We start from the raw sequence: 18,646 nt of genomic DNA, 5'->3' as shown, positions 1-18,646 counted from the left end.
CATGCCATGGAGTGATTGCAGAGCTACTCCATGGCTGCTTTGAGGCTGCAGTAGCCCCCAGTTGTGTAGAAGTATATATTTTGCCCTTGTCCTGCTCATGCCTTGGTCAATTTCAACATCTGCACTCTGGAGTTGAGCTGTATGTCATAGAGTGGTTATGTACCCTGTGCAGCCTGACCCCTTTACTGTCCTTGGACAGCAGAACCACATTGATTGAACTGCAATGGAATTCTCTGTACTCACAGAGGCAGGTAGTGGGATTTAACTCTCTGTGTAGCAGATCAAAAGAAGAACAAGTGTGCATTGATTGGCTACATCATCATCCAATATAGGCACTGCACTTTTCATTTGTTCTTTAATCCTCATTGCTAAATAATCAACTTGCCTACCCTTCTGCCTTCCCCTCTCTTCATACTGTGGTGTTTCTGGCTTAAAAATGCTAATACAAAACAAGGCTCCTGAAAAGCCATTAATCTATAGTATTGTGCTACAAATGAATGTCAGAAAATAATTCTGAGTGCTGTCTTTCCCATCCAACCATCTATCAGATTCTTCAACTTAATAGGGGGCAATGATTCTACCCTATCAGTGCTGTAGAGGTGATGATATCGTGTCAAACTGGGAGTCACAACCACTTTTACTGCTTTAATATTTGGGGTAAAAACAAATAAATAAATGGACTGAGGCTATTTCTGAGAAGAAAGAAAGAAAGCAAATGTGCACCCGTGAAGATTTCACAAGGTAGCTCAGTAACATCTACAAACCAGCCTCAAGCTTATTTTTTATCCTCAACTACACTTCATGAATTGCGTTAAATAATACAGTGACACCACTTCTTAATTCACCTATTTTTCCAGATAACCGAAGAAATGTTCACACAGCTTTAAATGAACGGCAGGGGATTACAGATTACTCTAATTACTCTAAACCTATCTAAGGTTGTTTTTCTGACCATAGAATATTCAGAAAAGTAAATATAACCATGGACCAGGCAAGGAAAGGTATGGGAAAGGGAGGGAGAGATACTATCTATTGTGAAGAATCAGAGAAGTTGATCATAAAAAGAAGGATGTACAGCAATTTCATGGGTGGTTATACTAACAAAAATCAAAATCAATGATCGTATCAGAAAAGTGAGGGTCTGCTGTAACATTCATAGATTCTGATTTTTATGATATCAAGGCAATTGTTCTGAAAGATTCGAGGCACATATTATTATGATATATTACTATAGCATTATGAGTGTTCTAGTACTGTGGTAAGAGTTTTTTTTAAAGTTTCAGACTCCAAATCCAAGGAGGTCTAAATAACCAGTATATTTAAATCCAGTCAACTAATAATCAAATTCCACAAAGTCAGGGGTTTTTTTGGATTTGACCTGTCATAAGCTACACAGCTCTAATAGCTAGTATCCTATTCAGGCAATCTTATAGCTTTACGCTTACCATTTGTATCAACACTGGTCACCATTAACAAGTCCTCATTCTCCAACAGTTACCATGCAATACCAAAAAAGACAAAGTTAGTCAATCCACTGCATTTGCTCAGTTTATTGTGTCTCTCTCTTGCATCACAAAATAATGATGCTTAGTTTGAGGCTGGAGTTCAGTGTTCCATAGCTAGCAAGCACAGTGAAAATGAAAGATGCTGCAGCTTGACAATTCAAGATACAGGACCCCTGTTCCACCCCCATTTGCTCTGCTCCCTCAAAAATGTGAATGTCTGACACTTAATTATATACTGCTTGTGTTATTTTACAGCCTTTTAACACGTATGACCATAAAGGAATGAAGGAACATTACAAATCCCTGGTTAAATCAATAGCACATTGAAAGGTAATCATTACCCAGTCCTCATTAAGGGCCCAATCCTGCCAGGCACTTTGTGAACTTTGCAGGCAGTGCTCAGCACTGTCAAAAAATCAATAATTAATTTACCAGAGGGATCTTAACATGGTCTCATTAAAACAAGTTCTTACAGGTCCCATTTTTAAATAATTCCAATTCCTAAAGTAATTAGCAGATTTTACTTGCAACTTCCCAGAAAACTAATTCTTCGCTTAAAAGAATAAATATTGAGAATTTGAGGATGGAACACTATATTATTCAGACACCACAAAGAGGTTTAATCTCTGCTTTAAGTGCAAATCTCAATGCAACATTGAGAATTTAAGGATGTAAGAAAAACCTAGCCTCTAATTTATATTATAGAATCATAGAAACATGGAAATATAGGGCTGGAAGGGAGCTTGAGAACTCATCAAATCTAGCTCCGAGAGCTGTGGCAGGACCAAGTAAAGCTAGACCATCCCTGACAGGTGTTTGTCCAACCTGTTTTTAAAAACCTCCAATGATGGGGATTCCACAACCTCCCTTGGAAGCTTATTCCAACCTTTTTATCAAATAAACTCTTAGCTACTCAGTCAATAACTGGTAATATTTCTAATGGTAATGACAAGGCTGGTCCTGAACATTTGTTGGTCTCACAAAAGAATTACAATGCCCTAGTCAGGAATGCGGGAGTGATTCAGTGAGCTGCAGTCCCATCAATTTCTCCTGAACTTTACATAACGTCCAATATACCCACTTGTTACATTGCTACTATCCCATTGAATGTGAACCAGGGTAAAATGGTAGTTTCTTGCAATCCAAAATAAAAACTTTTCTGGCGATGTACTCTTCACATTCTCCAGTGATTAACAAGATTCAAGCCCACTGACCAAACCTAGCCTAACTACAGGAGCCATTGTTACAAAGCTTTCTCACAAACTTCGTATTTTAGGGTCTGAGAAACACTGTGCAACATTATTATGGAAAGGCAGGGTTAATGGAGGCACAGAGTTCTAGCTGTGAGCTGTGCCCCCACCAAATCCCAGAAGTGAACTAATGAGGCAATTTCTCTTCACAGTTTCACCCATCCTGATATATATCTGCTGTGTATGTTAAATTCAGTAGACCTATTCTTTTGCATTTACTCTTTTCCTCCTTCATCCATTTGAACTTCTTTTAATCACCTAATAAAAGTGTTACCTTGCATAAAATCAGAAAGGGCTGCAACAATAAGTCACAGCACCACATGATGGTCCACATCAGATGCCTGGCTTTTGCCAAGGACTCTGGGTGCAAGCCTTCTGAATTAAACAGAAATTTTTATGACAGCACTGTCCTGTAGTGCAAATCAATTACTAACTACCCTTTGAGCTCTCTTGGACCTTTAGGATTCCAAAGACAGACTCTTCTGCTTATATTTACAGAAGGTACATGGAGACAGAGGCAGGTAGAGCAGCCACTAGCATGCCATGTACTGGATCCCAGCATGATATGCAATAATGACCTGTCAGGAAAGTAGGCTGTGTACCATCACACTGTGAAATATCCTGGGGGACTTTCTTTATGAATTCTAAAAAGATTCAGCAGGACCTGTAGGCAAGAATGAAGTCACACATCATTTAAATATTGTTTCATGCTTTCCTTTCAGAATGTATCATTCTCTTCTTTGTTCTGTTTTAATCTGTATTTCTAAAAATTATCAAAAGAAAAATGATGTCTTGAAACCACCACCCCTCACCTCCCGCAAACTTTTATCTCAGTAGGGGTCTGTAAAAGACACCCTGAAAAATATTTTGCTAACTATTATCTGATGATTTTAAACAGGAATTGATTTCTTTGTTTTCTTATCTTCAGTATTTGGCAGCAGTTTGCAAGCAGAAGTATATGTTTATGTGGAACTGGGAAGCACAGCACATTTTAGAATCTGCTGCAAAGAATGTCAGAGGGGAAAAAATAGAATTTAAGCACAGAACGGCTGCCCATAGCACACTTACAGTGAAACCTCTCTAAACTGAGAGTCCTTTACATTCCAGGGCTTGCTTTGCTGATTTTTTAAAACCAAGCTAGAATTGCCCCTTCAGTAATCTAGATTCTACAGGAAAAAATCCTTCATTTCTTCCTTCCAGAGTACTGATGCATTATCACAATCACACACAAATTGCCAAACTGGTGCCTCACACAATTGCTGTTAATCACCTATGCCACTTTGGGAGCATCAGCATTGGAAGCAGTAGAGTGGCTGGGAAGAACCAAAAGGAGTGGTAGAGTGTAGAAGCAACCTCTGGAGGAACAGACTGAAACCTTGTGATATTTTTGTTTGGCCATGTGACCACATGCAGTCTTTGGGTCACACCGTGAAGCTGTAGGACTTGACAGGTACAAAGAAGAAGAAACATATTTAGAAACAAAACAGATGGTTGCTTGACCCTTTCCCCCAGTCATCAGGGTACTGTAAATATAGGTAAGGGTCCTCTCTCTTGGGTAGAAATGGCTTGAGTGTACTGTGTATGGACAGTAGGAAGGAGTCTTCACTTCCTCTGTTGTAACCTGTTTTACCTGTTGTAACTCTGTTGTCTTGCCAAGAAAAAGCTTTTTCCTTGCCTAAAACAAGGTTAAAAATTAATTGGATGGGTCAGGAAGATCCATTCTGCATATTGAGGATCCTTTCTGCATATTGCTCAAGGTGCTATGAACGAATCACACAGGCATAAGTCATATAGAGAAATACAATTCAGACAGCTGAATAGGTCTTCATGCAAGGCTGAAAATTATCTTAATTTACATGGAAAACAAAACAGAGATGTGGGTATGCATCTCATTTTCTCAGCAAGTTATCACCAATAACAGCAATTCATAAGCTTCTTCATTTGGAACTACCTGTTGTTTCACTCTCTCGACATCCACAGAAACAATGTCACAGATGAGAGCCACCTCTGCCAAAGAAAATCTTTCATTTCTTTTCTCTTCCATTAGGAATGCAACATTAAAATGCCAACCAAATAACTGTTGCTATAGCTAACTGCAAAATAACTGTTACACAAGGAATTTCCCTTAAATAGTGAGCTGAAGTGCTATCAAAGTAGGGCTTGTAATAGTAAATACATATATTTTATTGAACAGTAGAGCAGAAAATCTACATAACTTATTGAAATATACAGCCAGTCACTTCAGCTCTGGAGCTGCATTTTATTAGACACTCTCCTCCTAAATATACAGAACTTTTAAAAGGTTTTCAACACTATATATATATATCTTATACAGTAGATGTAACAGTCCTCTTTTGGCTGTTTCACCATTTCATGTGGCTGAAATGTGTCTTAGGTGCATAAATGCAGATGGGCTTATGTCTTTGCTGTAGAAGGAGGTGAATGAATCACAGAAAAGCAGTCTGCCCATGGATAAAACATGGCCATTTACCAGACATTTCTTCTAAATAAAGAACTTAAGATCTGCATAGAAATGGCTTCATTTGAGAGAGAGGAGGAAAAACAGAGCCAGGCAGAGGGATGCTCATTTTTAAAATAAGGGCTCTATTCCATTTATACACCTCTTAATTTAACTCCTGGTGAGCGCATCTCACTACCCTTGTCTATTCACATAAGCAAGTGAATATATGATTGCGAAGGGGGTGTTGACAGTTCTGTATCTATTATGTATTCAACCCAAGGTGCCCTTATACATGTATTATACACTTGGGTATTTTTAATATGCAGTTTGCAGCTATTTAAAGCCTTGCTAATACCTCATGGAAAATTTTGAAAAAGTCTATCGAGACAATTTTACCTATATAGCATGTATCTTCCATGCTTCTTTTGCCTCACTATTTTATAACTAGAGAGACAATGCAGGTGAGGTAATATCTTTTATTGGATCAACTTCTATTAGTGAAGAGACAAGCTTTCAAATTACAGAGTCTTCTTTGGGTCTGTATATATTATAGTGACTATAACTAGTCACTATAATTAGTGACATTTGCACTAAAGCAGAACCTTTGTCAGTTAAAGGTGCATCTAATTTTTCTCTCCAACCCTTGTCTGAACTTGCAGTCCTCTCTGACATATCATCTCCAAGTCAACCAGTTGTAACAACACAAATAGGATTATGCATTCAGGGGAGGAGCTTCTCTGCTTTGTTTTGTTTTTTTTAAAAGAGAAAAATGTATAGATCAGTAGCAAAGTTCTCCAGTGTGGCTGGCAGGAATTGTATTCTAGTTTATAAAATTTAAAAAAGATTTAAATTTGGCCAACTTCTGTCAGAGTGGCTTGCACATACAATACTGCTAAAATAAGCATCCAATCCGATGGATGAATTTAATCTCTTCCTAGCACTATTTCTTCAGAAGGGAACTTTTTGTGATCGTCGCAATCAGTGTTTCATCTAATTTATAATAATTACAGCATTCTTAAATTATCTGTTTGACAGCATTTTATTAATAAGTGCATGTAAAAAAATGCTTAATTTATCTGACCCATTGTCCTGACAACAGTTGTTTGGATTTGTTTATTGATTGTGCATGGCAGTCAAAGGCAATGACAATGATTAAAACATCCACAATTTTCAGCAAATTCATATGCTATTTAAGATTACAATACTGCATACATTTTCAGAGAATATCACTTTCACACTGAAATAAAAATATTATGACTATTAAGGGTCTCACACAATTCAAATGTAATAGGAATACAGAGAGCTAAAATTGAATCTCCTTCTGTTTCTAATCCAGGTGTACATAGATATTGTGTTTCAAATCTTATGTTTATGTAAGAACTACAGTCCATTAGCATGTGAATAAAGCTAATATTAATTTTTTTTGGCTACCTTTTTGGCTACCTGTGGTACTGCAATACTGAGATAACCTGTCCTACCCTAAATTATAGGTCAGATGCTCAGTGCTTATTTGAACAATAATCTCCCAGGTTCAAAGATAGCCTTATAAAACTTACCTTGTTCCTATTATATTGTCTTAAAGATAAATGTATTTATAGTTTTTCATGGGCATGGTAAAACCTTTTACCTTTAGGATGCCGATCTGAATCCAACCCAGGTCAGTTGAAATGAACTAAAATGAACCTTATGAACTGATCGTAGTTTTGTATCCTTTGTGAAACGAATCAGTGCTCTCAAACCATTTCCCAGTGGGCAGTTGTTCACATCACAAACATGATCACCAATAATTAACATCCTTCTTTGCAGACTCAGCTGAAAGGCCAGGAAGTGAATAAATTGAATGACTGAATATCATTTTAGAAATAGTCTCTCCCATCCCCTAGACATGAGCCCTAAACATAATCTATTTGCTATACAAATAGAATATATATTCTGCTCACTGATGTGGGAAGAGAAGATTCTGTTTAAATATTATAGGTGGAGCTGCCTCTAGTTAAAGTTGTCCAACACTTCCTGTTATAAAACCTTGTTTTCAGTTGGTAATGTTCAGATTAAGTTTGTAAAGCACTTTGAGCTCTTGATATAGAATGCACTGTAAGAATAAATTATTAATAATAATTAGAAATATGTATTATATATGATTGATAAGTCTGAAGTGCATTGATAGGGAAGAGGACTTCATTATCCAGGCCTGTAAATCATAAGGACTAAACTTATAAAATATATTCATATATACATTTTGTCTCTGTTAAATATTGCTACATAGGCCACCACTACCAGGGATAAGTTGGTCCTTTTTACTGGCCTACAACACTGAAATAAATGGGAGCTTTTTCCTTTGACTTTAGTAGGAGCAAGATTAACCCCAGTGGATGTTGATGTGTTTCCCTGGAACAAGATACTCTATGGTTTATAACTTTTGTATGTTGCATAGAGGAAGGGTGCTATAACAAAACTGATCTTTAATTTTAGAGGTATTGTACAAGCACCATCACTATTACATATATGGAAATACTGACGTTCATTTTATGGGTTCCTCAATTTGTATGCAAAGCAAATAGAGCTCATGCATTGACATTTATGCAATAAAGGCACTGATATCTGGTAAGTGTTATCATCTAGCCTGGTAACTCAGTCAACTGTCTCTTCAGGGAACATAAAAATCTCTTAATGAAAAAGAATTAGCTAAATAGACCTATGTAAGCCCGTCACGTGAATTAACTTTTTCTAAGTACTACTTTAAATTCACCAATTACTTATCCCGTCTGACTGTAAAGTCTAAACTTCAGTCTTTGTTGATTATATAAATGTGAAATAATAAAACAAAACATCCATGTTCTAAATTCCAATGATACTATTAATAATCCAATTTAATAGTTACTTTTTCTATTTTAAGCACCTATTTTCTGATTACAAACAAATTGTATGTTGACCTTAAAGAAAGATTTTACAAACCAAAAGATTTTCATACTCACTATATTTTATCCTATAAACATAACTTTCCTCCCAGAATCCTATCCTTTCAAAAAAAAATTGGGCAATACATATATTCTCACTAAAATAAATAGCAACGACTTCAATGGAGCCACGGTGATTTATACTAGCTGAGAATCGAGCATACAATCTTTAAAAATAATAAAACGTCAACATGTATTTTTTGTTTGTAGCGTGTTATGCATATCTGCTGATCCGAACATGTTTATTTAGGATTGGTAATGATGTGGAGTGGATAGAACACATAGTTGGGAGTCATGCAAGATGGGTTCTATTCTTGCTTTTGCCAACAACCACAGCTCAGATCAGTTAAGTAGCATGTTTTTAGTCCTTAGCAAGTGTGACACAGAAGCCCATTGGTGGTTCACTACTCTGTGTCAGCAACTCTTGTCGGGCCTGACATACTCAATTTGCCTCTCACACTGTTGTAATAATTTGTATCTAAAAGGTGTCATGTAACGTACTACATACAAATGAGTAGCACACTGGTTGCATGATATAGATATACAGTGTGTACAAATGGTTATAAATATGCTAGATTTATGTTCTTAAAATGTGACCAAACAAAGGAAGAGACAGATTTTCTCCAATACTGGAGGGAAGGCAGCTATCTCCAATGTAAATCAAGCAGCGTGGAATAAAAACAATGGAAGCCCTATTTACATATGAATCAGCAAGAAGATGGGAAGTACACAGAAAGGGAAGAACAGCAGGAAGACTTCCTGGCTCTTGAAACAGAGGCAATGATGTTTGGAGTGATACAAGGGACACATAAAGACATTTGAGTTATCTATCATGTGAGAGATTAAAGGGGCCAGAGCTGTTGAAATCACAGAATGGTGGTGTCATAAATATAAAGGGAAGGGTAACCACCTTTCTGTATACAGACCTATAAAATCCCTCCTGTCCAGAGGCAAAACCCTTTCACCTGTAAAGTGTTAAGAAGCTAAGATAACCTTGCTGGCACCTGACCAAAATGACCAATGAGGAGATAAGATACTTTCAAAGCTGGAGGGGGCCGGGAAAACAAAGGATCTGTCTGTCTGTCTGTGTGATGCTTTTGCTGGGAACAGAACAGGAATGGAGTATAAGAACTTGTTAGTAAGTAATCTAGCTAGAAATGCATTAGATTTCCTTTTGTTTAAATGTCTGGTAAATAAGCTGTGCTGAATGGAATGTATATTCCTGTTTTTGTGTCTTTTTGTAACTCAAGATTTTGCCTAGAGGGATTCTCTATCTTTTGAATCTGATTACCCTGTAAGGTATTTACCATCCTGATTTTACAGAGGTGATTCTTTTACTTTTTCTTTAATTAAAATTCTTCTTCTAAGATCCTGATTGCTTTTTCATTGTTCTTAAGATCCAAGGGTTTTGGTCTGTGTTCACATATGCAAATTGGTGAGGATTTCTGTCAAGCCTTCTCCAGGAAAGGGGGTTCTCAAACAGGGGTTCTCAAATTTTATTGCAAAGCGATCCTTTTCGGACAATGGAAATTACTACACAACCCCAATAGGTGGAACCAAAGCCTGAACCTGCCTGAGCGGAGATGGGGGAAGGGCAAAGCCAAAGCCCAAGCCCCATCACCCTGGGTAGGAGGCCAAAGTCAAAGCCTAAGGGGTTCAGCTCCAGGCAGGGAGCTTGTAACCTGAGCCTGCCACCCAAGACTAAAGTCTTTGTGCTTTGGCTTTGGCCTGGCCAGTGGGGCTCAGGCTTCTGCTATAGTCCCGGGCCCCAGCAGGTCTAAAGACAGCCCTGGCAACCCCATTAAAATGGGGTCGCGACCCACAGTTTGAGACCCGGTGCCCTACAATATGCCTCAAGCAGCTGCTTGCAGCCAGGGTGAGACTCTGGATCTCATTGGCATCTGGGGAGAAGCATTGGGACAGGAAGCTCTTGTGGCCAGCCACCGGAATAAAGATTTTTTTGTGGACATTGCAAGGTAGATGTCCACAAGAGGACATGGCTGGGACACTGAATTGTGCCAGATAAACAGCAAACAGCTCAGGAGCACCTACATTAAAACAAGGGACAACAGGAAAAAATTCAGCAGGCAACATGAAACCTGTCCATTTTTTGAGGCACTGGACAGGATTTTACATAACTACGTAACCACCCAACCTAGGCAGCTTGCAGTGTGGCCACCTTCTCCCTCCATCTGCCTCTCAGGGATGACCAGCAAAACCAGCAGGGCTCATCAAGGAATAAGCATGAGGAGGCCAGAGAAGAAATCTGTTTGGAAAGCAGAATCTAGTCAGCACTCAGGACCCTGACACCAGCCAGGTAGAAGGCAAGCCTGATTCCTGCCCTGCAACAACCAATCCCGATTCCCGGGCAGCAATCTAGACTGGGACCAAGAAGTCTGATTGTGTGGAGGGAACTGCAGCACATAAGGTATTTTTTGTTTGTTTTTAATAATTTACTATATAAGTTTCAATTTATATGCTATACTGCCTAACAAGCTTCCATTCCAGGTACCTGGGTAGGACCATGGGAGCTAGAAGCCTTTCTGAGTCGAAGGTCTGCATCAGCCTTCCTCCCTGACTCGGCCTACGCTGTCCATTTGGGACCCCGTCATATGCCTTTTCTAAATGGCAGCTACTCTGGCCAGGCAATCAGGCTAACGCCCCAACAAAGGACCATTTCAGTCCCACATTGCAGAAGGCTCATGATGACCATGTATTACAAAGAGTACAGCTCCCCGATGAAGTATAAATACACTGTAACACCATTCTTACAGACTAGTAACAGTGAATGCTTCAGGCAGTCCTTGCAGATCCCTAGCTATTTTTCTCTGCACTTTGAACATATCTGCAGGGGAGATAAAGCAAAATCTAAGGCGGAGAAATTGCTCAGTTTTTAATCAGAGATTATGAGGAACAGCTAGATGGCCTTCCCCACTGGTATAGCTCGCGTCTCCCTTCCACTCCTGCAACACTTCTGGGGGGACCATCTTGGCAAATAATTTCACAGCATACATCAAGGTTCTGCCCTTTACCTTTTTGAATAAGGCCATTCTCTGATTTCTAATCATCTGATTCAGTGTAATGTAATCCAGTCAGGACAGCCTAAATGGGATGTAGAGGGGATTACTATACAGCTCATCCCCATATTCGCTCCTCTAACAATATAAAAACACCTCCAATGCATAGGAAAACTGTACATTGAGACTGGAAATATAATTCCCAAGACTATCCACAGACCAGGAACATAATTCCCATCCCAATCGCATCCTACCCCCAGCCTCCAAAGCACAACGGCAAAGCTACCTCGCATATACTGTACACACCACGTCTCTGAGGTTCCTCCAAGACTGAGAAGAATCTCAGAGAAGTAAAGCCAGAAAGTCGTATTAAACAAAATGCTACCACAGGCTCCCGAGAATATGAACAACAGCTATGACATTTTCTTAATGCCCTGTTATGGCACATGCACTGGCCAGACCCTTAAGGAAAGACCCCTTATCAACAGCTGAGCAGCTGGCAAACCTGTGGGGAGAAAATGGAAAACTCATGATGAAATGTTCACAGACATCTTGGCTGTGACTTATTGTGCCCTGCACTGTACTGTTGAACTTTTTTGTTTTGTTTCACTGTTGATTTAATGAAAAGGCACTTTATAGTTAGATAATAGATTGGTTTTAAATATATTGTTTCATAATTAAATACCATTGATTCATTTTTGTTTCAGTTGAAGGTTCCTTTCTGTTTGTTATATCATAGATTAATAATAAAAATCCTGAAAAATTCCATTCCTAAAGAGTTGACAGTTCATTTTACACAGAAAATAATTGTTTGCAGTAATTTATGAGTTTTTACAACCATATGTAGGCAAAGACACAATGGGAATTGCTGCAATGTTGCAATTCCATCCCCTCCCCCCAATAAACAACATTGAACAGCACAAAAAACTTTCACCCACCTGCCCCTCCACAAGTTAGTGGCTGGATGTACAGCTGCACAATTTCAGGCCTGAGACAAAACAAGAGAAATAGGCATCCCTCCCTGACAATATTGCGCCAGCTGTTTGCATTTTGTAGTGGACTCCTTGCTGGCTGCTCAAACCACTTAGCAAGTTTCTGCACCTCAGTCTCTCGCCCATCACTAATGTTTTCTTCCTTCCTCTCACAAACACTGAGCAAAATACAATATGCAGCTTTCATTGTTGGGATGTTTTCTTTTGCTGCTTCCAACCTATTCCACAAACAGTGCCATCTCCCTTTCAAATGGCCCCATGTACACTCCACTGTCATTCTGCAGCTACTGAGGCAGCAGTTAAAACAGTTCCTTCTTTCTATCCAAGTTATCTGTGAATGGCTTCATTAAATAAGGGAAGCAGAGGGTAAGTCAGGTCTCCCAGGATAACTGGAGCAATGTCCACACCATTAACAACCATAGTGTTCTCAGGGGCAAACTGTCCTTTCTCTATTAATTTAAATAGAGCTGAGTTCCAAAAGATCCTAGCATCATGAACCCTTCCAGACCACCCAGCATGTATGTCTGTAAACCTGCCATGGTGGTCAGCAAGCTCTTGGAGCATCGCGGAGAAATACCCTTTGCTGTTTATGAATTCTGAGCCCTGATGGGTGAGGGGGTAAATACCAGGCACAATGATCCCATCAGTTGCCCTACTACAGTTAGGGAATCCTGTGCATGCAGAGCCATCAATAACTTTCTGAGCATTATACAAAGGTTTTTTAACTTGGTGCAGTAGTACTTTTTCCATGGTATCACACACCTGCTTGATAATGGCCCTTATGGTCTATCTCACCATGCCAAATTGGTTTGCTATGGACTGGTACTATTCAGGGACGGCCAGCTGTCACATGGTAATTACAATCTGCTTGTCCATGGCTATGGGGCACTGCATTCCACTATGCTGTTGTTGTAACTGTGGGGTGGCTTTAGCACATACCTCCAAAAAATTTGCCTCCTCATTCTGAAATTCTCTTGCTGGTCAAACCAGGTCTGCAGAGCAATCCTTCCCCACCTATCCACACAGGTTTCCCAAGCCCAAAAATGGCACTGCACCAGGAACACATCCTCTATGTGGAGGCAGGGGAAAGAAAGAAAGAAAGAAAGAAAGAAAGAAAGAAAGAAAGAAAGAAAGAAAGAAAGAAAGAGTTTAAGTGCAGCCTGGTGCACTATTGGTTGCCTGGTGTCTTCTTTTTGTCCTTGTCCACATCCTGGTTCCGTTGCCACTGAAGACTCTCCTGCTGTCGGAAGAGCTGTTGCTGTTGTTTGGTTGTGCAGCAGGCAAAGTCCCAAGCTGAATTCATCCAGCTCTGAGTGCAGAAATACAGTCTAAGCAGCCTCTGCATATTTGAACGTGGAGTATTATTGGGTCCATGCTGGCTGACAGCAATTTGAAAATGGCACTGGCCCACCCGTAAAGGAAGAACAGGGCAGAGATAGATGAATCATGGAATCTTAAAAAAAAATCTGAACAGCAATAAAAATCTGAGAATACATGTTGCTCGGAAGCAAAGCAAAGAAGCATGGGATACCCTTCGAGAAACCCATACCCTCAGCTCCCAGCAAACCACCACTGTGTGTGCACAATGATGTGCACTGACAGAAGGCACACCATCACAGGTGCATGCTATTACTGCAACTTGCATAATGCACATTACCGGATGCAGAGCAAAAAGCTGTGGATTAACACCCCCACGTACACAAGCCCTAAATCTGCCAGGGGTCGATTTTCCCCTTTCTCTCATAGTGGGAAGCAGAGCGTTATAGCTCTAGGACATATATCTTTACAGTAGTTGCAAAGAAGGCATAAGGCTAAATTCAACCCTGGTGTCAAAAGACACATTTTGCCCACAGATCACTACAAGAATAGTCGAATGAATAAAGATCTGTAGTCCATGACATCACAGTCTTTCTCTTTTAGCCAGATTTGAAGAATAATCACATTTCTTTTTTCTCACCCCTCTCTTCTTTTGCATATGCTTTATATATTTCTCCTAAAATCTCCGGTAATGATGCTGGAGAATACTTGGTCAAAGTCTCCAGCCAGAACATTCAGCTACCAAATACACACCACACTTTTTGATTTACTAAGGGCTTGTCTACACTTACCCCAATAGGTGGGACCAAAGGCTGAGCAGCCAATCGCTCTCCCATCGACTCGTGTATTCCACCTGAATGAGAAGCACAAGGGGAGTCAACCGGAGAGTGTCTCCAGTCAACACTGTCTAGTGTGGACCCCGCAGTAACTAGCTGAAGTTGCATAACTTAGATAGATCTTCCCCCATAGTGTAGACAAGGTAAATCATCAGGACCGGCCTTTAGATTTCTGGATGGGCCAACAACAATTGAAGATTCTTTGCTCCTCTTCCAGACTTAAGTAGAGGATTTTTGAGCTGCCATCACTGTGGAGGGTGCCATGAATAATCCATCATTTTTTATTTATTTTTTTAGGGAAAGAGTGAAAAATGTTCTGTCCCAGTGAGTGCTTTCCATTTTGAAGTTTCATTTTTCAGAGAAGAGACCTAGAAACTTATTACTTAGATGTGAAAGCTGAGGTTACCATCAACATTTAGAGAGACCCCCCCCCTCTAAATTTGGAGGAAATTAATAGCCACCAGTGTTTCACAACCCAAAGGCCAGCTCTTCAAACCAGAACCTCTTTACCTGTTGGCATTTTGGTGGCACTTGCACATGAGTTATGACTGTCTATGTCTTCTGTAGGGCTTTATTTCTTCATTTAACCCTAAATAACTCAGAGAGAAAGAGAAGCACAAGTTGATATGACAATTTAGTTAACTGAAATGTTAAAACAAAGGCTTCTGTTTACATTAGAAGAAAGACTTTCATGAAAAGCTTTGTCCATCTTAAAAGAGTGATCACAAAGCAACTGAGACGTGATGGTGGCCATTAGAGAAAGGGGGGATGAATGCCAGTTTGTGAAGTGCTACTTCTCCTGTCTCAGGAGAGCAGCTGCCAGCTACACTTGAGAAAGAAATCTGAAATCAGACATCTGTATGTGCATTGCATCCACCATGTTTGCTCTGAGGAGAGAGAACCATATGAAGCAAGACAGCAAAGGTGAAATCCAGCAAGACATCCCACTTGATTGCCATGGCAACCCCACCCTGATGAAAAGGAGAAAAACAATAAAGCATCTTTAGGGGGAAAAAAATCAGTGCTATCTACCAAGAGAATTGAGGAAAGATGCACTTTAAGGAATAGCTTGACATTTTCACCATTTGGTGACTCCTTGAAACAAAGGTACTGCTGCAACTTTTACAAGCTACAGGGTTAGAACATACTGTATTTATTAAATTATTTAGTTTGTTTAGCAGCTGAATTTTGAATTATAAGTGAAAGCCGTAGATAGCATTAGACCCTTTAGTACCACTGTAGCAGGTCGGAATATTATTGTTGCAGTTTTCCTTGATGCCTTTTGACATTTGTTATCATGTTGCACTGGATTAAGCTTGCCTCTATGTCTGTGCACATGTGCATGTGTTTGTATGCACACACACACACAAAATATGGTCTGTAGAAAATATAGACACATAAGAAAGTATTTTGTCTAATATATCTATCTAGATTGGAGTTATTCATGATGTAAATGAGGCTAGATTCACCCCAGGGTCTATGTAGACTCCCGAGAGTGAAAAGTCTGCTGGGGAAGAGAATGCCATGTAAGAAAGCAGCCACAGCATTTCTTGAACTATGATAGCTGTAGGGGACCATTATATGATAAAACAGTGGGCACTGCTAGCTGAATGAGGGTATAGCCTTGCAGAGGCTCCTGCACTGCAGTTTCTTTGCAGAGCGTTTAAACTGCTCTCTCCAGAAGTCTCCTGACAAGGAGCAATAGCAGTGAGACAGCCTGCCCTTCCCTGAGTTGAAGCCTACTTATACAGCAGGGGACGTAGTGGCACACAAAGGTATAATTTATACCTCCCCCAGTTTTAGTGATTCTTATACAGGATGTTGTGTTTTGCCTAGCTTATTCCTTTCATTTTCATCTGTTATTTGCAAACCAAACATTCTGGTCTGAAACCTGATTTGCATGGACAACAGATATTCTAATTTGGTATATTAATGAGAAAAGCAATATGGTGATTTTATTAATAGGGCAGTACCAGGACTTTTAAACAAAATATTGCTTTTTTTTTAAAGTACATACAGTTGATGTGGTTATTATTGTGAGTAGTAATACTAGTAGCAGAAATGTTACAGTAGCATCTAGAGGCCCCATTTGCGATCAGGGCCCCATTGTGCTAGGTGCTCACCAAAAGAAATGGGGACGCAATACAACAGAAATAGATAGATTCCCCAAAGTGTATTTAAAATACAGCTCTGTAGACTAGCCTGTGGTTTGGCTAGTATGACCATATAATTTTAAAATGGACACTGAAATGTCATTCCTTTGCGACAGAAAGGAAGAACATATATTTTGTAGCAGAATGGACACTTCACCCTTTTTTTGCAAACAAGAGGCTGCCTTCATGCTCGGGTGTAAACGGAAACTGCATGCAAAAGTAGAAACATAATTATTTGGCACAGTCTGATAATGCTGATATTCCTGGAGGCCAAAAAATTTCTGCTTTTTAAAAATCTCTTCTTGCTAGCATCATACATTAATGTTTACTCTTGGGAGGTGGGACATGGAAACACCCATGTGTCACAGTGGGAGGTGGATCAGGCTTACATTCACCATTGGCCCTCCTCCCTCATGTGTCTCCCTGCAACCAGCAAAAAGTGGGGTGAGGAAAGGGGGAATTAATGAAAGAAATACTGCAAGTTTCTCTATAACATTATAAACTTAGAGTCCAATTCTGACACTCCAACTTACTTTGAGTAGCACTTTATTCCTCAGGGTCACTACTCTGGGAATAAGGTACTACTCACTTTGAATAAGGGTGGCAAAATATCACCCTTGACAATAGACTCCTCCAAGGGACATATAGCAATACTTGCTGTGTGTAAGCAATAAAGAACAAAGTGCCAGATTCTGAAACCCTCTAAGTAGCACTTTACTCAACAAGGGCTCCCACTTACTTCTAGGGGGCAGCACTCTGAGTCTCACAATGGTGGAAGATTCAACTCTGATTTATACTAGAATAATTCCAGAATAAGTGGAGTTACTTTAGATTGTCACAGATGCAACTGAGATCAGAATCTAGCCACAATATCCCTATACAAAAAAAATCAGTTCAATAGGGGTATCCAGTCACACCCACCACCGGTTACTCCAGACATTTTTTTCTCACGATTGGATGGCAGGATACTTATTAGCTTACCCAGATCAGTTCTGTAGTAAATTTCAGTGGAGCTCAGACTTTGTCATGTTTTTACTATAAAAGGAAGCATATGGTCCCTAGTCCCTACCACATTTGTCTAGAGCTATGTCAGGGATTATCACAATACTGTGTTAGTGAGTGGTGTAAAATGGAGTTATGATCACAAGAACTTGAAATAAATTTTGTACTCTCCTGAGCAATATCTCAGCAGCTGGTGTGTGTCACCACTACCCTGTGAAAAGTCTATCTGGGAATTCAGATGTTAACAGAGAGGGGGAGTCTCTTTGAAATAGCAGCAAGACAGTAAATATATTTGATTAAAAAGAGAAAAAGTGTAGAGATGACATGCTTGCCTAATACTGAAGAATAGGTTGTTTGGCCTTGTTCAAGGAACAGCTCACAAATGGGAAAAAGAGACCTGTATAATATGTTCAAGGTCAGTGAGACCTATGGTGATTTGCTGAGAAAGGCTAGTGCTTCCCTAGAACAGAATGAAAAGGCATATTCAAATTTTGCATGATTTAGAGAAAAAATATGATAAAAGGAAAAGGTTTCTCCTTGTAATATGTACATGTCACTCCCACTAATGTTAATGAGAGATGTGCCTTCCTGCAACTGCAATCAATATTAATGAATGATGCACATGCCATTAATGTTAATGAGAAACGTGCATGTATACAACTCCCATTAATGTTCAGAGATCCACGTGTGGGTAACCTCCATTAATGCTAATGAGCATTGCATATACATGTAACTCTCATCAGTGTTCATCAGAGAGCTACGTGCATGCATTACCTATTAGTGTTAATGAGAGATATACATGCATGTGCGTGAAGCTGCCATTAATTTTAATGAGATGAGTGCAGTTACTGACAAGAGGGAATGCTTTATCTTGAGCGGTGTGATTTGCCCTTTGTGTTCAGGTTCTAGCATATGCTCTTCTTTCGAAATGCACTTCTTCATATTAATCTAGCTCAGGTATTGTGAAGGCCTTGTATCTAAGCACCAGGCAAAATGAAGAAAACATATCAAGGTCCATCCTCAAAATGATATTACCTCTCTCTGTTTCCCATGAACGGGATTTGTTGATGTCTTTGTTTTAGACCAGGGGTCTCAAACTCAAATGACCACGAGGGCCACATGAGGACGAGTGCATTGGCCCGAGGGCTGCATTACT

This window comes from Caretta caretta, chromosome 8 (genome assembly GCF_965140235.1).
Source record: "Caretta caretta isolate rCarCar2 chromosome 8, rCarCar1.hap1, whole genome shotgun sequence".
Taxonomy (NCBI): Eukaryota; Metazoa; Chordata; order Testudines; family Cheloniidae; genus Caretta; species Caretta caretta.
This window is presented reverse-complemented; position numbering follows the sequence as displayed.